At 40.6% G+C, this 23,618-nt stretch overlaps 1 protein-coding gene across 1 annotated transcript in view; it reads left to right on the top strand.

The window, feature by feature from the left end:
• The window catches only part of PCTP (phosphatidylcholine transfer protein), a 255,791-nt gene that overhangs the window by 77,783 nt on the left and 154,390 nt on the right, over nucleotides 1–23,618 (top strand). The window lies entirely within an intron of this gene.

Here is a 23,618-nt window from a genome sequence, read left to right as displayed (position 1 = left end):
ATTTGATGTATTTTTGCACTATACTCATTTATATATGTTTCTCACTAGTTATCCCTAGGTGTTTTGGTATTTTTGGTGTCTCTGTACTAGACCATTGATTTATCTGTCTTTTCAGCATTAACGTTAGTTTAATGTAGATTTATAATTTAAAAATAACATCTGACTAATGCTAACCCATTGTTCTTCTTTCAGAATCTCCCTATTCCCACATTTTTATGTCTTGAGGGGGCGCCTGGGTGGCTCAGTTGGTTAAGCGACTGCCTTCGGCTCAGGTCATGATCCTGGAGTCCCCGGATCGAGTCCCGCATCGGGCTCCCTGCTCGGCAGGGAGTCTGCTTCTCCCTCTGACCCTCCTCCCTCTCATGCTCTCTGTCTCTCATTGTCTCTCTCGCAAATAAATAAAATCTTAAAAAAAAAAACAACTGTAACATTTTAAAATAAATGTCCTGGATGTTTCTTATTAAGTCTTCCTGAGTATTTTAATCTTTCTTTCTTTTTTTTTTTTAAAGATTTTATTTATTTATTTGACAGAGAGATAGAGAGAGAGCACAAGTAGGCAAAGAAGCAGGCAGATGGAGAGGGAGAAGCAGGCTCCCCGCAGAGCAGGGAGCCCGATGCGGGACTCGATCCCAGGACCCTGGGATCATGACCTGAGCCAAAAGGCAGCCGCTTAACCGACTGAGCCACCCAGGCGCCCCTAATCTTTCATTTACTATTGTGAACTAGATTTTAAAAATTGCATTATGTTTTCTAATGAATTTTTTGTTATCAATTACTTACTCAACCACTTACTCTTATCCACTACTTATTCTTATTTTTAAAAAACATTTTCAATCAATTCTCCTAAACTTCCCAAGTATAAATCACATTATTTATAAATAATGATAATTTTCCCTTCTCTAATCTTTTTTTTAACTTCTATTTTTTGTGTCAGACTACACTGGAAAGTATTTCCAGGGGCCCCTACGTGGCTCAGTCGTTTAAGTGTCTGACTCTTGGTTTCAGCTCAAGTCAGGATCTCAGAGTCCTGGGATTAAGCCCTGTGCTGGGCTCCGCACTGGGCAGGAAGTCTGCTTGAGATTTTCTCCCTCTCCCTTTGCTTCTCCTCCTGCTCGTGCATGTGTGCATGCTCTCTCTCTCTCAAGTAAATAAATAAAATCTTCAGAAAAAAATAAATAAAATCCTTTTTAAAAAGTATTTCCAGAAAGAAGTTACATAAAGTAGTGATAATTTTTGTTAATATTTTGCCTATATTAATGTTAAATATGTTAATATTTTGTTTTTTGTGATAATTTGCTTTTTTTTTTCTATTAACAGGAGTATTTATAACAATTTTCCATTAAGCAGGTAGCATATGGGGTGCCTGGGTGGCTCAGTCATTAAGCATCTGCCTTTGGCTCAGGTCATGATCCCAGGGTCCTGGGATCAAGCCCCACATCGGGCTCCCTGCTCAGCGGGGAGCCTGCTTCTCCCTCTCCCACTCCCCCTGCTTGTGTTCTCTTTCTCGCTGTGTCTCTCTCTGTCAAATAAATAAAATCTTTAAAAAAAAAAAAAGCAGGTAGCATAGTTTGAGATACTATTTTTTTTTCATGTTAAAGAAGTATCCATTATGACTTTTCAGCATCTATTGAAATAAGTGTATGCTTTCTGGCCCTTTCCCTTATTAATGGGTGATTTGTAAGAACATATTTCTTTTTTTTAAATTTTTATTTTTTTATTACTTTATTATTTTTTTAGTTTATTTTTATTTTTACATTTTTAAAGAACATATTTCTTTTTTTTTTAAAGATTTATTTATTTATTTGAGAGAGCGAGAATGAGAGAGAGAGTACATGAGAGGGGGGAGGGTCAGAGGGAGAAGCAGACTCCCTGCCGAGCAGGGAGCCCGACGCGGGACTCGATCCCGGGATTCCGGGATCATGACCTGAGCTAAAGGCAGTCGCTTAACCAACTGAGCCACCCAGGCGCCCAGAACATATTTCTTAACATTGAACTATCTTTGGATTTCTGAGCAAGCTTCAGGTGGTCCTAATATATTATTATCCAATGTACTGCTAATTCTCTTTGTAATATTTATAAGTTTTGCATTGATATACATTAGATTGGGCCTTACGTCCTGTCAGATATTTGTGTTATCATTATGATGGCTATATAATTATAGTATGGAATCTTACTTCTTACTCTGTCCTCTGGCATGGTTTTAAAAACACTGGTGCTCAGGGCACCTGGGTGGCTCAGTTGTTGGGCGTCTGCCTTCGGCTCAGGTCATGGTCCCAGGGTCCTGGGATCGAGTCCCGCATTGGGCTCCCTGCTCAGCGGGAAGCCTGCTTCTCCCTCTCCCATTCCCCCTGCTTGTGTTCCCTCTCACACTGCCTCTCTCTCTGTCAAATAAATAAATAAAATCTTTTAAAAAAATAAAATAAAATAAAAACACTGGTGCTCTTTGACAGCTTTCACAATTGATCTGTTTAATTTTTTTTCCTCTCTTGAGTCAATTTTGGCAGTTTGCTCCAGGTTTTAAAGTATGTTTCCTTTGCAAATATCTCATAAAATTATTTTCATTTCTCCTTTGTCTGTGGTTATTTTTCTATTCTTATTCCTTCTCATGTTTTCTCTTGATTAGTCTAGGTAGTGATTTACCTAATTTATTGCTCATTTTAGTTACAGTTCTTTTTCAAAGACCCAGTTCATATATGCATCATATTCTTTTTTGTTTATAATTAATTAATTTCCGCCTTTACTTTTATTGATTCCTATATTTTAATTTGCTTAGGATTTTTTTTTGTTATTCTTTCACTCCTCTGTAGAAAGCATTGTGTCAAATGCCTAATTAATTAATGTGCTTATTTGTTAACATATACACTTATTAATTTTGATTAATTTAGTTCTAAATACAACTTCATTTAGGTCATACAGATTTTTTGTTTTTTTGTATTTGTATTTTTAAAATGTATCAAACTTATGCATTTATATTATTTATAGGTTCAAATAGTATCAAATAGTAATGCAAAGCTTTATTATTGACCCAGGAACTCCCTTTCTTGAATTTTAGTTGCAGGTAGATATGGAAATAGTAAGATCAACTCTAAAGCTTACATTCATTTATGCTTTCATCCATGTATTGCCTATTTGATCTACCATATGCTATGGAATTGTCTCAGGAAGGGGCACCAGGGGATCCTCAGGGGACCTTTGTTTGAGGAAGGGGCTCTATTCCTGCCTCAGCCACGACGATTCCTTTTATTTCTTTTATATATAGTGCTTTATTTGGAGAGTTTATAAGAAGACAAATTTCAACAGTGTATAGTGTTTTAACTTAAACACATGTACAATGTTTATATGGAAACCCACTTGTGAAAGCTCAGTACATTATTGGACTCCAAGAAGCCACTGATGACAAAATACATTATTATTTAATGTGACATTAAGAAAAAAGAGATAATGGCTCATTAGATTATGACACATAATCTTATTTTTAGAGAGAGACATAGAGGTGCTAAAATATGAAAAAGTATCTTATTGTAGACTAAATATGGCATATGCTTTTTATTTTTTTAAGATTTTATTTATTTGTCAGAGATAGACAGAGACAGAACACAAGCAGGGGGAGGAGGAGGCGGAGGGAGAAGCAGGCTCCCCACTGAGCACGGAGCCCGACACGGGGCTCCATCCCAAGACCCTGGGATCATGACCTGAGCTAAAGGCAGACACTTAACCGACTGAGCCACCCAGGCGTCCCAGCATATGCTTTTTAGATGTGAATTAGAATTAAAGTCTTAGGTTGGCTTGACAATTTCGTGACTTTGTTCAAAGATTAAGTGACCAATGAAATCTGAATTGAGGAGTTCCAGCAGAAGACCATTTGCTAACTGGGCATCTGAATTCAGCTTAAAAAGTAACATATCACACTTTCCTTCTCTCTGTTCCCATTCTGGATGATCCAGACACCATCAGCTCTGTTCAGTCTCCTTGGCAAGACTGCACATCCCTGAGCCAGAGTCTGCTGCTTAGTCAGGAGGGGGATATGTCCTATGTTCAGGGTTTGGAAATATCTTCTTGGACATTTTTAAGCCACTAAGTGCTCAGATGAGCTCCCGCTGTTTTGCGCTCCCTCCCCGGACCATGTGTATCCCAGCCGGAGCCTCTTCTGCAGCAGTCCCACAGTCTAGAGGATGATGTGTCATCAGCCTCCCTCTTAATCTTGGCATGCATCTGCTGCTTTCTTGACAGTAGTCCAGAGCTTCTCAAACGTTTCCATACGGTGGCTCTGATGACTCCAGAGCATGAGAGTATAGAACCTGGAAGCCTGGAGGTCCAGTCCAAAGCAACCGGCTTGAAATCTGAAAATGTTTTATGACTCCCTTCATCTGAAACATTTTTACAAATTAAGTATTTAATTTTGTGGTTTTTGACAATGAATATAGTGTTTTCCCTAAAATCTTTAAGTAATATGACCCCAGGAAAACATGCCATATGTGTACCTTTTTGCTTTGTGTAACTCACACACCACTGAACTGTGAGATTATGCATCCTCCACTTGGGTAAGCATGGATGAAGGAACCAGGGGGAGTCTGAGTTCAGGTCCTGGCTTTGTCATTTAGGAATTAGGTGATCTTGGAAAGTTAATTAAACTCCCCAATTTTCAGTTTCTCTATCTGTAAAAGGGGGATTAAAGACACCAAACTCACATGATTCCCGTGGAGACAACTGTGTATTTAGATTGCCTGTCATAGTCCTGTGGATGTGGTGAGTGCTCAACAGCTGTTACTTGCTTTTCACTCTGTTTCCTCCTTTTCTGAAGAAATTACTCCTCCCACCCCTCCAACCTCAAGCCTAGAGAGAGGACCAGATGGTCCATCTAGTCCATCCCCCTGCCTCTGCCAAGTCTGCAATTTCCAAGCACCCTGAAAGGAGAGCTATCTGACCTTATCCTAAAATTCCTCAGACAAGCAAACTACAATCAATTGGCAGCTCATTTCAGCTCACAGAATTGTTCTTTTGCTAATTCATCTATTCACAATACACATACATTGGACCTATCCACTCTGGGCACTGTGCTAGGTTTCAGAAATATAAAAACACATTGATATAATTCCCCTCCTTAAGATGCTCATAATATAGTAAGGAAAACCTGAAAATAAGTAATTGCAATGCCAAGTAATTAGTGCTATGATAAAAATATTCATAGACTCATAAAACACATAGGACGGGCATCTTTTAGGAGCTGGGAGCAGATGGATAGCACAGGATTGTTGGAAATGCTTCCCAAAGGAGGGGACCCCTGAACTAAGATCTGAGAAGCAAAGGTGAGAAGGGGTTTTGAAGGTCCATTTCAGGCAAAAAGTCTCAGAGATAGCATGATTCAGGAAAGTGAAAGTTGTTCAATGAGACACAGTGTAGATATCATGAGGAATGATAAAGAGAGTGAGGTGATAGAAAACACACATATCCAACTTTGCTCTCGTGAAAATGGACTATATAATCTGAAGACAGGTAGAAGAGAGAGATTACTGTAGTAATCTAGGTGAGCTATGTTGAAAGTCTAACCTAATGGCTGAGGCAGAATTAGAAGATATCAGGATTAAGAGTCTTGAAGGAGGTAGAAACTTGGTATAAAATAGTATAACTTTCTGGGTCCCATAGAATTTGTCTCTATCCTTAATTTCCACTTCCCACATGGTGTTCAGGGCACTTGGTATCATATCATTCTAGAGTGGTTGCTAAAAGAGGAGGTAATAGAAACATTGGTTGAGAAATTTAATATTTTAAATCTGACAATGGTAAGAAACAATCACATTATTTGTTTTTTTAGTGTACAAAGAATATGGTATCTATTGCTGAACTAACAATAAAAATGAATATTTCCAATCATTTTATTTTTTCAGTTGCTAATTCTATGAAGTCAATATGATATCTTCACAATGATGGGAGAAATATTCATAATAACAATAATAATGTGTGTTAAAATTCATTATAAACTAAAGAGTGCTTTTATATATATTTGCTCATTTGATTCTCCTAATGGCCCTAGGAGATAAATATTTATCCTCATTTTATAGGCAAGGAAACTGAGGCACAGATTTACTTGAGGCCACTCAATTGCTAAGGCAGGAATTGGTCTCAGATTGGGTGATTCTAAAGCCATGCTACCTCCCTCTGTGATGCAAGTAGTGGGATCAAGTTTCCTTCTCCTCTTGGGAAGCAATTTGGGATTCTGGGTTATAGCAGAAACCCGCAGGAGGAGATGAGAATGCATCTTAGTTCATGTAACTCTCTCCCTGACCTCCTGTAGACAAATCACTTGGCATGCTATTGGAGGGGTGGGGGTTTATTTAGTTTTTCTGGATGTTTCTTTAAGGATGTTAAGAGGAACAGGCCAATAGTAATCTCAAACAGGATATCCTTTAGGGAAAACACTCCACACTAAATACAAACAAGAGATTTCAGACTGAAGAATCGCAGACACCGAAGAATCCCTTTAATTTAGTTTTTTTGTGTGTGTGCGTGAGTGCGTGAATGTGTGCGTGTGTGTGGTGTGTGTGTAGCTAGTTAGTTTCAGAGTATCTCTTAGACTTTTTAGTGGACCACCTACTAGGAATATGTGTGAGTCCTTTGGTACCCTGCAAACTTTGGCAAATGTTCTTCAGGATTCTTCCTCCTACATATGTTTGTGCACATATGTTTTTTCTGTATATTTCTTTATGTGCTGATATCTTTCTTTTCTTTCTTTCTTTCTTTCTTTCTTTCTTTCTTTCTGTCTGTCTGTCTGTCTGTCTTTCTCTCTCTCTCTTTCTTTCTCTTTCTTTCTGCCAACAACCTTGCTCCTAGAGTAGCTAAGTCCATTAAGACACTTAAAAACAAGGATCAATGAGCTCATTCACCCCAAGTTCAGCCAGGACCACCCACAGTGAATCATGTGGACCAGGATTATTTTCACTGGGGACAAATCTTCAGCAGATTTTGCTGTCCCCTGGCTTTAGTATTTGGTCTCCACCATCTCTTGGGTCACCGAAAGAGGAGTCTACTTGTGTAGTCTTCTGACTGAAGTTCAATCAATGATTAGTGTCCCTGGAAGAGGAGGGAGTGACAAATCAGTCCTCTAAACCTCTGTTGCATTTGTGTTTGAACATCCCTTTCCTGCCTACCAAGTGTTCTTCTGAATACCCCATTGTTATAGTCATACTCACCACCCTTTGGAGGGATTTAATGGCTAAATCAGACCTTTTTTTTCATGGCACGTCTCAAGGCGGACCCCAACCCTTATCTCAGCAACTGATCTTTCCCACTGCAAATCTGGTGCCAGTGTGTCCCAGAACCCTCTCGGCCCCTGAGAGAGCACTTCAGAGTAAACAAATTGAAATACCAAGAGGATATTTACAGCTCCTGACCAAGCTTCCAATTTCCTTGGCTGGCCCTGTAGACAATGTACTCTTGCATTAGCCTTCAATTGTACTGTCAGAAATTGATACAGGACCGAGATTGAGAAAATATTATGCTAAGCCAGTCAATAGGCAAACAAAACATTGTCTACCATTTCTTTATAGGATCTTGGGCTAAATGTTTGTTTGCTTTCAGAGTGATATCTCAGTCACCACAAATTCTGGGTGCTCTCTTGCTTAAACTTCCTGATCTATTTCCCAGGGACACAAGGGAACCTGGCTTTGGAGGAGGGAGAGTCCCATGGCACCTAACAGCATATGCTTTCCTGGTGTTAAGGGACAAATCTCTCCTCAGCAGACTTCTGCCCACTCAGCCCCACTATGCAAACTCATAAAACTCACACTAAGCAATTATGAATGGAAGCATCTCTATGCCCATCTAATGCAAGTATCCCAAGCCCCACTATGGGCTAATATGTCAACCAACTGATGCTTACAAATTGAAGCCTCTAGATTTGTTTTGAGTCTCTGGAGAGAAAGGCAATCAACTGTAGAATGTTCTTAAATTCATTTTTTGTGCTCTAATTCTTTTTCAAGAATCTAACTATGTATTAAGAATCTAACCCAGTATTTTTGAATCTGTGATCTGTAATAAGGTCTTATTAAATTCTGTGTTTCCTCTCCTTCATACAGTTATGTTCATTTCCCCTAACTTCATACACCTGCCTCTGTTCCTTTGCATTTGTTTATTGAACTTAGAATCCCTTTCTTTTCTCTGCCTTGCAAAAGTCTACTCATCTGTTCAGATTTGATTTAAAGGTCTCATGTTCAATCCATCCACTAGGAGGTGAAATACACAGCCCCGAGCCCCTCCCCTCTGTCTAAATTTCCTTATCATTTCTACCATTTGCTCTTTCTACCACCACCTGTATGGTGTCAAGTGCTGTCCCCTAGAGCTGGGACTAGGGTGAGGCAAGTGAGGTATCAAGGACACAAAATGTTAGGAGGTACTCACTTTCTGGGCTGTGCACTTAAATTATGAGCCCTATACACCTCACTTGTCTCCCCTGGTCTGGCTCCTGCTCTCCCTGCACAAATCCTCTCTCAGGAAAGACTGGTGCATGTCAAATAGGCCTAAGTGTAAATGTGTTGTCTTATATTTAAACAACTGCTTAGGCTGTTTTCTCTTGATTTTTCAATTTAAGATACTAGCTAACACTTTCTTACCATGGCAGATGATTCAGCTCTCTTAAATGGTCACCCACCCCCTCTCCTGACAACATGCTTTCCTTCCCCGATCCTTAGAGTATAATCCCATCACACTTTCACAAGGTTGAGTTAATAATCTGTGTTTACATTAGTATGACCATGTCAACATTATCACAGCTGAGTCTGCAGAATACAGTGTTCACATTTCTTTTCTCCATAACTTTTTGTTTTTCTTAGAATTGATGGTTTCTTTCACACTTCATTTTTGCATAATTCCTCATTTACTTTATCACTGATGAAAGCCTAAATCATTTCCAGAACTACAGACTCCTTTCAATATGGTGAAAACACCAGGGAACTTACTGATACCATCTCCCTCTATCCCCCTGGAGTCCTCCATTCTCCAAGCTGGGTTGGGTTGCTCAGCTGGTACAGGGTGATTGTCCTTCACCTTCCTCTTGGGAATTCCTTCACCTTGCTGTGTGGGATCCCTAAGTCCTGGAGCGCAGGATGTGGTTATTCTTGGCTTACTCTCCTTTAGCAGAATAAATCTTTGACAACTTGCATGTAAAAAAAAATGTCTTTATTCGGCCTCACACTTGATTCATAATTTGAGAATAGAATTCTGGGTTTAAAACATTTTTTCCCCCAATGGCTTTGAAGCGTAGCTTCATTGTCTTCTAACTTCCTACTGTGAAGAGCAGTGATTCCTTATATTTTCATGTGCTTTGCCTTTACCCCCTTTTTCTTTGTCTTTGGAAGTCTTTAGGATTTTCTCTTTATCCCTAGTGTTCTGAAATTTTATGATGATGTACCTTGGAATAGGTATTTTTTAATGCACTTTGTTGGTCACTCAGTATTTTGTTTCTTTTAGTTTAAATCTAGAGACTCAGTTCTGGGAATTTCCCTTGTATTATTATTTTGAAAGTTTCTTCCCTTTTATTATTTTCTTTTTTTCTTTTCTTCATCTCTCTTTTTAAAATTCTTATTGGTCAAATGTTGGACCTTGTTCTAGTTATCTATTGATATATAATAAGCCATCGAAAAACCAAGCAGCTTAAAACAACAGTAATCATTTATTTTGCTTGCAAATCTGTAATTTGGGCAGGACTTGGTGGAGGATAGCTTCATCTCTGCTTTATGTGGAATCACTAGGACATCTCTAATGAGACTACAGTAACTACCTTCCAAGATGGCTCAATCACAGGGCCAGCAAGTTGGTGGTGGTTGATGGGTGGTTGTTGATATATTTCCACATGGCACTCCCCACAGGGCTGCTTGAGCTTCTTCAAAGTATGTGGCTGGGTTCTGGAGTAGTATTATAGGAAGCCTGGAAAGAAGTTGCAAGGCTTCTTATGACTTAGGCTTGGAAGTCCCAGAACATCATGTCTACCACATTCTATTGGTCAAGCAAGTCACCAAGACCAGTTCTATTTAAGAGGAGGGGATTTAGACTCTACCTCTCAGTGGGAGAATAGCAAAGATTTTAGCCATCTTTAATTTGCTATTACTCTAATTTTCATGTATTTCTTTTATTTTTCTGATTTTGACTTTTTCTCCTATATTTTTGAAGATAGCCTTAACTTTACATTCCAGCCCTTCAATTGACCTTTAGCAAGAATAATTTTTATTTTTAATCATATTGGTCTATTTCCATGGACACTTCTCTAAATTCACCCATTCTTGTTCTGTGGATAATGGTATTTTTTTTATCTTCTTATCTTTTTTCCTATATATTATAGTTTGTTAGTTTCAGTTTTCTTCTCTGTGCAAATTCCCCCTTTCCCCTATTCTTCTTCGTCAGTTTATTGGTCTTGATCTCTGCCTTTCTGGTTAGGGACTTTCCTTAAACATCTGACATTTTTTAGCTAAGTAAAGCACTTAGACACTGACAGGGAACTCTGGGTGCAGAGAGAGTGTGTTGAACACTAAGCATCATTATAGGGTGATCAGGACTGAGCCAGCTTTTTCATCAGATGAAATAACAGTATCTGTAGGTGTTTTTTTCTGGGGCCAGCCCACTTCTATGGAGAAGAAATACTCAAATCCTTCCCAGGGAGTATAAGACCACCTGACAGAGGTCTGGGAACCACACAGTAAAAGGGAGCTAAGGGTTTTACCATTCAGAATGTAAACATTTTAATGGCCTTGTTTTCAGTATGATAATTCACCTTGCTTCTGTCTGCACCTGGTGTCCCCAGTTCAAAGCCTTTGTGATTCACTTCCAAGAGATCAAGTCTTCCATGTACAGTGTGAGTTGGGGTGGTCAGGATGGGGGGGACTCCCCTATTTGCTCAGAAGGAAGGAGATGGGGGAACCGACTGCTCCTTCCATATACAGACCATCAACCTATCCTGTTTTTAGTCTTATTCTTCAACTCTGCTCTCAGAGGTATCTTGGTATCTCAAATTCCTGAGGCTTTTTGGAACTCCATGACCCCGAATCTGCTTGCTCCATTTTGATTTCCCTCAGTGGTCTTTGGTTTCAGTATTTCCTCTCCAGTAAGTCTGTAACCATGCAATTATCCTTTTAACCTTCAGAAATATTAATGTTTTAAAATCTATTATCTTCTTATCTATTTTCTTTGTCTTTGTGAATTTCCACTTTTCCCCCCTTTACTATTGTTTCATTAGAGTTTTGAGTGGAGTGGAAATATGCGTTGAGTCTGCCATGTTTAACCAGAAATCCACCTGTATTTTTCTTGCCATTGGGAAACAGTTAAATGTTTCTTTTAAGATAAGAACAAATTCCTTCCAGATGACCCTGAGGAAATCCACAGGATAGACCAAAGACTCTCTCATTTCTGACCTGCAGGACCAAAGCATGTTTACTGGGGCTAATCCAGACAGTGAGGGAGTAGCTAGCCTCCAGGCTGCCACTGAGCCCTTACAGGCTCACATCACACAGAGACAGAGAGAGCCAACTACAGTTGTGCCTGCCTCCACATTCAGGGACCAAAGAAAAGCCACATTTGTTGGATTTGTCAGTCACTAGGCTAGGCACTTAATGTGATATATATCTCATTTAATTCTTATAACAAACTTAGGAGATATGCATTATTATCACCTCCATTTTAGAGACAAAGCATCCGAAGCACAGAATTTTAACATCTTTCCAAGACTACATAGATGATACATGGCAGAGTGAATCCAGGTCTGCTTTTGAGAATATGTTCCTACTCCACTTTGTCTCCTAATTATATATGACCTATGTGATTACATTTTTTTGCCTGGAGACCATCACATCTGGACCAGAGGTTTTTGGCTCTGGCCTGAGTACTGATGGGAGGAGAGACTCTAATCAAACCTGGTTGCCTTTTTAAGGGAAGATTTCATTGTTTAAAAAAAAATATCTACAATAGAAATCTTTTATCACACGGTTCGGTATGTATCATGCTTTAGAAAGGTCTAACAGGTAAACTTAATCTCATCAGGCTTCTATTAAATGTTGGCATTAGCTATAGATCTTGGGCAAATGACTTCACCTCACATCCTTGGATGGAGGTAACAACACCTCAACACAGAGATAACAAACAGAGGACACCCTGCACTATGGCACATGCCCAGTATATTTCAGAAAACAGCAAATATACAACAGCTCTATGGTCCGGCTATCTAGGTTGAAAAACATATCTACCTTAAATGAACTCCTGGAGGAAAGATCCAAGCCTCTCCTGTATACCATATAACTCAGTACTCTGTAGCTCTGACCACTGGTCTTTGGGTACAGAAGGAAATGAGTGATGGGAACGAGTGTGCAGAATTGTTTTAACCCATATGGACATGGTCTTCTTTATAATCTACTCAGTTCTAAGGAGATGTACCTTCTCTCCTCTCCAGAGTTCTCTCCCTGTAGGGATTATGCGACATACTGGTTTTCAGTATCTGCTTAAGATCTGGCTGCTGATGAGTCAGGGGAGAGGGAAGGGACTCCAGGGTCTGAGATATCACAGGGTTCCAGGGGCTGGAGTGAAGGAACAGTTAAGATTCTTGGCCTGTGTCTGGTTAGAGATGGAGGCTGGATGCCTCCTCATGTGAGGATGAGAAAAGTTTTGGCAGCCCGGCTTCCAGTCTGTGTAGAGCAGTGAGACTTAGAGCAGAACTTCTCAGTCTTCAGCGTGCATATGAGTCTCCTGGGGGATGCAGTCGCATTAAAAGCAGATTCTGATTTTTAAGGTCTGTAGTGGGACCTAAGACACAGCCATTCTAATAAGCTTCCAGGGGCTGCATGCTGCTGGTCCTTGGACCACACTCTGAGCAGAGAGGGTTCAGGAAAGGTCAGAAGATGTGGCCTGAATTTCTTAGGATGCCACTTATGTCTGTAATCCTCATATTCCTTATCTTTAAGATGGGGAAACAGCACCAAAGCAGAAATGTTTAAAGGTGTGTATTGCTTTAAATATTTGTAAAGGGGGGCACCTGGGTGGCTCAGTCGTTAAGCGTCTGCCTTCGGCTCAGGTCATGGTCCCAGGGTCCTGGGATCAAGCCCCACATCGGGCTCCCTGCTCAGCGGGAAGCCTGCTTCTCCCTCTCCCACTCCCCCTGCTTGTGTTCCCTCTCTCGCTGTCTCTCTCTCTCTCTGTCAAATAAATAAATAAAATCTTTAAAAAAAAAATCGTAAAGGTATTTAGGAAACTTTAATGCATTTTAAATTTAAGTGACCATTCCTATTGTACTTGTTTAATAAACAACTTATTCTGAATACAACAAACTCAACATATGGCTTATAATACAGTTCAGATTTCTAAGTTAGTTTTAAAGGAACATGTGAATATAAAATGGGTTAATTTCATTTTGTTTAGAGCAAGAGCACTCTCTATCTTTTCCTATTTGAGAAATTTATAAAATTATTGTGGTCTGTGAGGGCTTGCTCCTCTTAATTAAAAATTTTTCTGATTTGACATAATGGAAGTTATTTAATCAGTCAGAATCCCTTGAAATTGACATTGGCAAAACCTATATCCACCTCTAATAGGACTCAAATGGCTTCAATTTATGGTCACTTGAAGATGGAGATGAAGACAAGCTATGAGAAGGATTTAAGAAAAACCTACAATGATTACCAAATGTTACAAGATAGAAAACAAGACTAAAAAAAAAAATACACCCTTCATTGAAAAGAGATAATGCTTTTTTTTTTTTTTTTAAGATTTTATTTATTTATTTGACAGAGAGAGACACAGCAAGAGAGGGAACACAAGCAGGGGGAGTGGGAGAGGGAGAAGCAGGCTTCCCGCGGAGCAGGGAGCCCGATGCGGGGCTCGATCCCAGGACCCCGTGACCATGACCTGAGCCGAAGGCAGATGCTTAACGACTGAGCCACCCAGGTGCCCCGAGATAATGATTTTTTAAGAAGAGCTTTGTAGGGCGCCTGGGTGGCTCAGTTGGTTAAGCGACTGCCTTCGGCTCAGGTCATGATCCTGGAGTCCCGGGATCGAGTCCCGCATCGGGCTCCCTGCTCGGCGGGGAGCCTGCTTCTGCCTCTGACCCTCCCCCCTCTCATGTGCTCTCTCTCTCTCATTCTCTCTCTCTCAAATAAATAAATAAAATCTTAAAAAAAAAAAAAAAGAAGAGCTTTGTAAATTCTGAAGCACTATAAAATGTCTTTTTATAGACATTTCAAGATAATAAAATTCAGAGAAATATCTAGGGTCAGAACTCTGTATGTTATTTATATTGGTCAATTAGCATAATTCTTTCCACTTTGAACTTTCAGTTAATGTGATGTAATAGTAACAATAGTAGTATTATAGAGTAACTTACAGCTAATTCAATTTATATACCCCACTTCTTACTGAAAGCAGTTGTACGACTTCTTGCTAAAATACCTCTCCTCTAACTTTCTGGGAAGGCTTCAGAAAGTAGGGAGTCTTTCCATTGCAGGCCCTCCTATCCCATGGGTGAAAAAGGTATTGGTCCTCTTATACCAGAGGCTTTGGCTACAAGGCTCTGGATTGCTTTGGACACCTAATTACTCTTGTACCTGTAAACACAGCTTTGTTTAGTGTCTCCAGCTTCCCAGCTTCTCAGAATAATAAAATCAAAGATGGAGGTGACTTTGTATCTAGGGGAACAAGTTGTGACAATCTAGTAGTCCTCCTTCTCACTGTCTTGGAGAGAGGTAAAGATTCTTTGTGCTTTGCTGAAACTAAATTGATGCAGACCATGTGGTACATTAAGGTTCGAGGGCTATGAGCTGCAATCAGCTGGGACCAGTCAAGAAGCCCCAGGCCAGTGGTTCTCAAAGTGTGGTCCCTGGATGAACAACATCAGCATCACCCAGGATCTTGTTAGAAATGCAAATTTTCAGGCCCTAACCAAGGTCTGCTGGATCAGGAATGCTGGAGGGGGCACCCAGGACTGTCCAGTTTAACTTGCCCCTTGCCCCTGGCAGGTGATCCTGATGCACAATAAAACCGGAGAATCACTACCCCGCTACCCCAGCCCAAAGTCTTCCAGTAGAACCAGAGCCATCTTGGCAACTTCTTTCCTCGGTAAAACCCAAAGTCAAGAGAAGAAAAAGAGAATGAGGTTAAGGGAAGCGGGAGGGTAGCCTGATGTTTCAGCCTCTGTTCAGATAGATAAGGGAACTGCAATACTCGGCACTGAAGCATCACATTTTATACTTTGATAAACTCATTTCTAGTAGTGGTCTGGGACTGGGGAGGAAGACCGGATTTGTAGCATTTGCTGATTTTCATGGTGTAAATGCTCCCACCATGTCTGATTTTGAGCTAACAGCATGTGTGTTACTGAATACAAGGCTGGGAAGAGATGCTGCCGGTTGTCTCTCATAGGCTGGTTTGAGTCACTGTCACTCCTTACACCAAAGGAAAAAGAAACCCTTTCTCTCTAGCTCTCTCATCTACTGTCTGAAAGTGTCACCTTTGCTTAGCCAAATATACTCTCAGGAGAAAGTAAGAAAATTTTTTTAAGTGCATGTAGACTATTTTTACTTATTATGTACTACTAGTATACTCTTTGGACCTTTTTTATGGACTTCCTTTTCCCTAGAGAATGAAGTATGCTATAGTGTTTAGTGGGGTGGGAAAGGGGCAATCTGGACTTGGTGTTAACTCACGTAGAGTCTAGCCTAGATTCTGCTATTAATTAGCTGTGAGACCTTGATCAAATCACTTCTACTTTCTGGCCTCAGTCTTCTCATCAGTAAAATGAAGGACTGGCTGAATTATGATTAAAGAATGTTCTGTATCACCGTGAACTCAAAAGCCTCTTTTTTACTGCTGATCAGTGGGATTTGGTTATGCACCTTGAAAGACAGGTCCAACCTGATGATGGTGGAATTCCTTTGCTGAACCTAAATAGCTGCCTTGTAAGCTAAAACTCTCATAAGCCAATCCCTTGGGAAAAAGGGACTCAAGTCTTTGCCACAGTCTTCAAATTGAAACAGTAAGTAATGGAAAGTGCACTGGGTTTGGAACATGGCAGATCTGGTTTTGCATTTGGTCCCAGCCACTTACTACTGTGTGACTAAGGAAAATCACTCAACCTCTGGGAACCTTAGTTTCCTTATTTATAGGATGGGGTAATAATACCTGCTTTAGGCTTGTGTGGCTATTAGATAAATAGCATGCGAAGATATAGCAAGCTTCCAGTAAATGATAAAAGTTACTATTTGTTAAAGCATGATTAATATCAACTAAAGCAAATTAAAAAAGAGAAATTGAAAATAATAAGAGACTCAGAGCCTTGTAATTTAGAAAAGACTCAAGATAGGCATGCTATGGGTCATCAAGTGTTTGAAGGAATTAATATTATTTTGTTTGGGCACCTGGGCAAGAATTAGGAGCTGTAGGTAGACTTCCAAAAAGACCAGTTTGTGCTCTATATCATGGAGAACGATCTCTCAATCATGGCTATTTGGAGGTAAAATGGGCTGCATTCAAAGGTTATGAGTACCCAGTCACTGTGCACACTTATTCTTAGGTCAGTGCTTCTCCAACTTTAATGTACCTGTGAACCTCCTGGGGAGTCTTGTTATAATGCACAGTATAATTCAGCTGGTCTGTGGTAGGGCCTTAGATTCTGCATTTCTAAGAAGCACCCAGGTGACGTTGGTGCTGCTGATGGATCCATTGATAGAGAGGGATGGTTGATTGTACTTAGAGTAGCAAAGTCTCACATGTATTCTTCACAGGGGAGATATCTTCTCCAAGGGGGTGAACATTGGTTGGGGAGAGGGGGGCAAAATAAATCTTACTTTTTGCATATGTAAAATATGGGTACACGTATAGTACTTAAACAGATATACAGTATTTCTATGGTATTAGAATTTCGTGGGGAAAAGTGATTAGGAGAAAATGTCTAATGGAGCTCCTGGGAGGAGAAGGGCTAAGAAAAAAGGTTGAGGATCACTGTGTTGTGCAGATGAATTAGCAGAGCCAGCCAGGGTTGGTTGGGGGAAATGGGGGAGGGCGGTGCATGGTGGGGCGGGTAGGTAAAAGTGCTCTGTCTCCACTGAGCCATACACTTCCCAACCCCAAACAATACAGAGAACACCTAGATTATGGGATTGCAAGGATTCCTTTTTTTTATTTTTATTTTTTATTTTATTTATTTGAGAGAGAGAGAGTGAAAGAGAGAGCACAAGAGGGGGTAGGGTCAGAGAGAGAAGCAGACTCCCCGCCGAGCAGGGAGCCCGATGCGGGACTCGATCCCGGGACTCCAGGATCATGACCTGAGCTGAAGGCAGTCGCTTAACCCACTGAGCCACCCAGGCGCCTGGGAGTGCAAGGGTTCTATGATTAAAAACCTAATATAAACCATGATTAAAAACTTAATGGGAAGACAGTGGTTTTTAATGCCTCCCTACCTGCCTTCTGTGTTATGAAGAACCCCATCCAATAATCAGTGAAGATGCCAACAATTCCACAAGACCCATGGGTGGCATGATTTATCACAAGGCCTCAGGGTCCCAGACATCCGCTGTGGTTTTCAGACTCAAAAGAAGCACAAATAAGGACTGAAACCTCCAGAGCTACTATCTCAGCAAACAATGAACCATTGGAGGCTTTTTACCTTGCACCTGCTGGGGGAGTCAGGAACCGGCTGTACTGATACAGATGAGGCACTCAGGGACTCCTCTGCTCTCTTCCACCCTGCTGGCCCTGGTGGGGTATGTGGAATCTGAGATTTACTCACAGTTCCCATCCTGAGCAAAGGAAACCTGACACTTTTCATCAGTCCTGACACTGACCATTTGGGCAAGTATTCTGAGCCTCTGTCTCCTCATCTGCAAAACAATAATACCTAATTGTAGGATTGTCCATAAGGGTTAAATGAGATAACAAGGCACTTAGCCCTGTGTTAATTGCTGCTGTTTCATTGCTGGTCTTGCTGTCATTGCCAAAGTGATGGGTACCCTCCACAAATATCTGTTAACCTACTGGTGGCTAGGTGTGGTCCCTTTACTCCTCTCTCTAGTATTTACGTAGTCCTTCTCTAAAGTTGGCATGGGTTTCCTTAGAATGGAGCCATAGACCACACAGTCATGAAGGGTGAATCACCTTGAACATCCCTGAACCCCAGTTTCATCCCGGCATTTCTAGAGCTGCAGATGCACATCTCAGCAGCCTGTCTGGTCACGCTTGCTTGATTGCTCTGCAAAGTTGGTCATGGCTCATTTGAGCAATTCTTATCTTGATCAGAGAACATGATCTATTTTCTCATTTCCTTCCTTTGGCACATTCATGATTTCCTATGAAGGTTGAGGAGTCACTTACCTTGTCTTCTCTGGCATTTTCTTGCCTAATGAACGTGTGTCCTGTTACTCTAACCAGACATGGCAGCAGGATACATATAAACTTCTTCCAATGAGTGTATCCTGGGGTTGGCAAAGTTTTCTTAAAGAGCCAGATGGTATTTTAGACTTGCAGTCCATGCAGCTAGTAAACTCTGCATACTAGTGTAAGGGCAGCTATCAGCAATGGGCACTGTTGTGCTCCAATAAAATTTTATTTTCAAAAATCATATGGTGGGTTGTACTTGGCATGTAAGTCATAGTTTGCCAACTCTTGTTATATACTGTTATCTGATTTTCAGTTTTCTTTTTTTCCCCTAATTTTCAATTTCTAAAAAGATTTTCCTTTTCTCTTTAAAGTCCATTCTTGGGGCACGTGGGTGGCTCAGTCGTTTGAGCGTCTGACTCTTGGTTTTGCCTCAGGTCATGATCTCACGGTCCTGAGATCAAGCCCCCACATCGTCAGGCTCCATGCTCAGTGGGGAGTCTGCTTGAGATTCTCTCCCTCTGCTCCTCCTCTTTCTCTCTCTCAAATAAATAAATAAATTCTTAAAAAAGTAAAGTAAAAAAGTAAAGTCCATTCTTAGCCCTCCCTTATTTTGTCTCCATTTTTCCCATGTCCCCAAAAATCAAATAGTTCCCTTGGGAATCTCATGGTGCTTATAATAAGGTCATGAAGTCATGACAACTACACGTTGGCTCTCTTCTGGTTATTTTTTTTTTTTTTTTTAAAGATTTTATTTATTTGTCAGGGAGAGAGAGAGAGAAAGAGGGAGTGAGCACAAGCAGGGGGAGCGGCAGGCAGAAGGAGAAGCAGGCTCCCCGCTGAGCAAGAAGCCCAGTGCGAGACTCGATCCCAGGACCCTGGGATCATGACCTGAACTGAAGGCAGATGCTTAACCACTGAGCCATCCAGGCGTCCCTCTTCTGGTGAATAAGTTGGTTGTATTCTTCATAATAGTAGATGAACAACAACTGCCCAAACCAGGATCACTCTATCCTTGCCCCAGTCACAGGGATTCAATTTTAGCATAAACTGTGTTCCTCCATTGGTATTCAGATTAGTGTAGAAACATCAATGCATGAATCTTTAGGCAGACTTCTGAGGTTCAAGATCCAGTTGTGGTACTTACTAGCCATGTGACCTTGGCAAATTATTTAATACCTGAGCTTCAGTCCTCCCATGAAATGAGACTGTTAATAACTAGGGTTGTTGAGCAATAATATGAGGTAATATATGTGAAGTATCCAGTATTTAGTATGCACTCAATTTATATTAACTAATTCTATGCAGAAATGTTCAGGCATATAGATGACTTGGTGGGGCAGGCTTTCTCAAGAGGTCTATTTTTATGAATTAATTAAGGGGGGAAAGGTTTCTGTGGGATCCTGGGGGCAGAGAATGGTGGAGTGGGGAAGGAGTGGATAGTATAGAGCCTTGTTACTCAAAATGTGGCCCATGGACCCTGTTCTAGTTTATTCACTTTATTTGTTTTTTATTTTTTCCCCAAATCTTATAATTAACTTTATTCAAAAGTTTTCAAAAATTTACTCCTGATAAGAGTCCATGCAAAAGTTCAAATCTGCCAGATACTCATACTGGCTATAGGTGAACTCAATCTTACATTTAGTAAGGCAACGCCCAGGGTCAACTGTGAGGGCTTGGCATGCATTCTTGAGTCTTTACCACAGTCCTCTTCACTGTGATTCAACAAATATGCCTGACTTTGTGAAGCTTGCATTCTAGCAGGGAACAGACAATAGGTACACAAGTGAATAAATAATCTAGTTTGTCTTAAACCTCTTTAACAGTGACCATGAGCACTGAGCTTACTCACTTTAAAAACATTTAGTTTTCATTATTAATTTCTGCAGCTGAGACCACAAAATAAAAGTCTAGAACAAAGAGAGTTGCTTTTAAGTAACACACAAAAAAAGAGAGTTGTCTTTTTTTACCGTAGTCCCTTGCCTGGGGGTTGGGAGGAGGCTCTATGCTCATTTCAGCAATGCTGTCATCGATCAGAATACATTGGGATGTAATTTTTTTTTTTTTAAGATTTTATTTATTTATTTATTTGAGAGAGAGAGAATGAGATACAGAGAGCATGAGAGGGAGGAGGGTCAGAGGGAGAAGCAGACTCCCCGCCGAGCAAGGAGCCCGATGCGGGACTCGATCCCGGGACTCCAGGATCATGACCTGAGCCGAAGGCAGTCGCTTAACCAACTGAGCCACCCAGGCGCCCCCATTAGGATGTAATTTTGACAAATGCCCTCAGTATAAGTTTGTGAGTCATTCAAGAAAATTAATCTCACTGGGTCTTATTTTTGAGAACTCTGTATTTCTTAGTTTGACCACCATCATGGTTTTACTATATGTCTATAAATTTGGCATTTCTCCCTTTAAAGGTGAACTCCAGACACCTATCTAACGAATCTAATTTGGCAGAAGTGATTCTGTGTAACTTCTGAAGATAGGTCCTAACAAAGGATAGTTTCTGCCTGGCTTTCTCTGTACCTTAGCTCACTCCTGGGAGAGCCAGACACTTGGTCACAGGGGCAGTCCTAGGGAGAGGCCTGTTCAGGGAGGACCTGCGCCATCACCAACGTGCTCCTCAGTGAATGAGTCCCTTTGGAAATGGACTCTCCAATTCGGTCAAGCCTTTGGATGGCTCAGCCCCTGCTGACATCTTGACCACAACCTCATGAGAGCTCGTGAGTCAGAACTAACCAGGTAAGCCGTTGGCAGATTCCTGGCCACCAGAATTTTGAGAGAATGTTTCTTGATTGTTCCCACCCACCAAAGTTTTTAGTAATTTGTTATGCAGTTGTAGATAACCAAAACAGAATTGATACTTGGAAATAGGGTGTTACCAAAGCAAAGAGCTAAAACATCAGAGTGGCAAATGGAAGCCGGAAGGAACTTACAAAGTGTTTGGGTGAAAGCCTCATGAGCTCTGAAGAGACTGTTAACAGAAGCCTGATGGTCCTCAAGGGGGCTGGCCGGAGGAAGGGAAAGAAAATGAAGAAATGCTATTGGAGGCTGGAGGAAAGGGATGCATGTTCTTTAGTGGCCAAAGGTTTAGCAACACTGTCACTTGTGTTAATGTGAAAAGTAGGGACCATAATTTATGAACTGAGTGATCCAGCTAAGGAGGTTACAGTCTGCGTGTTGAAGGTGCTGCCTGGATTCTCTTTGCTGCTTTTGGCAAAAGGCTATAAAGAGCTATTATAATATTTATAATTTCTTGAAAAATAATTGACATAGATCACAGTGTAAGTTTAAGGAACACAGCATGATGGTTCAATTTTTACATATTGTGGTTACTACAGTGGGCTCAGCTAACATCTGTCTTCTCCTATAGATATGATAAAAAGGAGAGAAGGGAGAAAAGAAAAAATTTCTTCTTGTGATGAAAACTCTTAGGATTTACTCTCTTAAATTTCCTATATATATATACAGCAGTGCTAGTTATAGTCATCGTGTTGTACATAACGTTCCTACTACTTATTTATCTTATAATTCAAAGTTTGCACCTTTTGACCACCTTTCTCCATTTCCCCCTGCCCCTATGCTCCACTGCTGGTAACCACAATTCTGATCTCTTTTTCTGTAAGTTTTGAGATTCCACATAAAAAGACAAAAAGCATTTCTTTTTGTCTGATCTATTTCACTTAGTGAACATCCAAGTTGTTGGAAATGGTAGAATTTCCTCTTTTTTTTTTTTTGTGGCTGAATAATATTCCATTGTGTATATATACCACAACTTCTTTATCCATTTATCCATCGATGGACACTTAGGTTGTTTCCATGTCTCGGTTACTGTAAATAATGCTCAAGCAACCTGTGGAAGAAGCTTTTGTGTGGAGGAACTGAGGCCTCTCACCGACGTCCAGCACCATTTTGCCAGCCATGCTGGCAAGCCTCCTTGAAAGTGAACCCTCCAGTTTCATTTAAGCTTTGTAGTGACTGAAGCCTTGCCCAATCATAACATCATTGGAGTATAGTTTATATATCAGTTTATATATATATATAGTTTATATATCAATTTATATATAAATTGAACCATTTCAGGTGTATAGTTCATTGATTTTTAGTAACTTAGTGATGCAACCATCAACATTTATAAATTTAGGAGCATTCTTATCTCCCCAGTAACATCCCTCCTGATCATTTACAATTAATCCTCCTTCCTCCTTCCAGTTCTGGACAACTATTTTTTTTTTATATAAAAGATTTTATTTATTTATATGACAGAGAGAGACAGCGAGAACAGGAACACAAGCAGGGGGAGTGGGAGAGGGGGAAGCAGGCTTCCCGCTGAGCAGGGAGCCCGATGTGGGGCTCGATCCCAGGACCCTGGGATCATGACCTGAGCCAAAGGCAGATGCTTAACGACTGAGCCACCCAGGCGCCCTCTGGACAACTATTAATCTACTTCCTGCCTCCATTAATTTGCCTTTTCTGGACATTTCATAGAAATGGACTCTTAATATGTGGTACCTTGTGTCTGGTTTTTCATTTAGCATGTTTTTGAAATTCATCCATGTTGTAGCGTGAATTCATAGTTTGTTCCTTTTCTTTGCTGAATAACATTCTGTTATATGGATGCATCAAATTTTGTTTTATTAGTTGGTGGATGTTTGGGTCATTTCCAGTTTGGGGCTGTTACGAATACAGCTGCTATGAATATTCACATGCAAGTCTTTGTGCATACATATGTTTTCAGTTCTCTTGGTTATACACTTAGCTGTGGAATTAAGTATGATTATTCTGTGTTTATCTTTTTGAAGAACTGCCAAACTTTTCCACAACTGCTGTACCATTTCACATTGCCACCAGCAAGATGTGTGTTCCTGTTCCTCCACATATTTTAGTGGGTGTGAAATGGCATCCTATCATGGCTTTAGTTTGCATTTCTCTAATGACTGATGTTGAGCATCTTTTCCTGTGCTTATTGGCCATTTGTGTATCTTCTTTTGTGAAATGTCTGTTTGTATCTTTTTTTTTTTTAAGATTTTATTTATTTATTTGAGAGAGAGAGAAAGTGTGTGTGTGCGTGCACAAGTGGGCGGCGGGGAGGGGAAGAGGGAGAGGGAGAAGCAGACTCCCTGCTGAGCAGGGAGCCCGACCGACATGGGGCTCCATCCCAGGATCCCAAGATCATGACCTGAGCCCAAGACAGACGCTTTACTGACTGAGCCGCCCAGGTGCCCCCACAGAAGGAAAATTGATCAACTGGTTAATTTTGTCTTCCCTGTACCTTAACCATT

This window comes from Mirounga leonina, unplaced genomic scaffold, assembly GCF_011800145.1.
Source record: "Mirounga leonina isolate KUSES-001 unplaced genomic scaffold, KU_Mleo_1.0 Mir_200, whole genome shotgun sequence".
Lineage (NCBI taxonomy): Eukaryota > Metazoa > Chordata > Mammalia > Carnivora > Phocidae > Mirounga > Mirounga leonina.
Note: the sequence above shows the minus strand (reverse complement) of the source record. Positions and strands in the feature narration are given on the sequence as shown.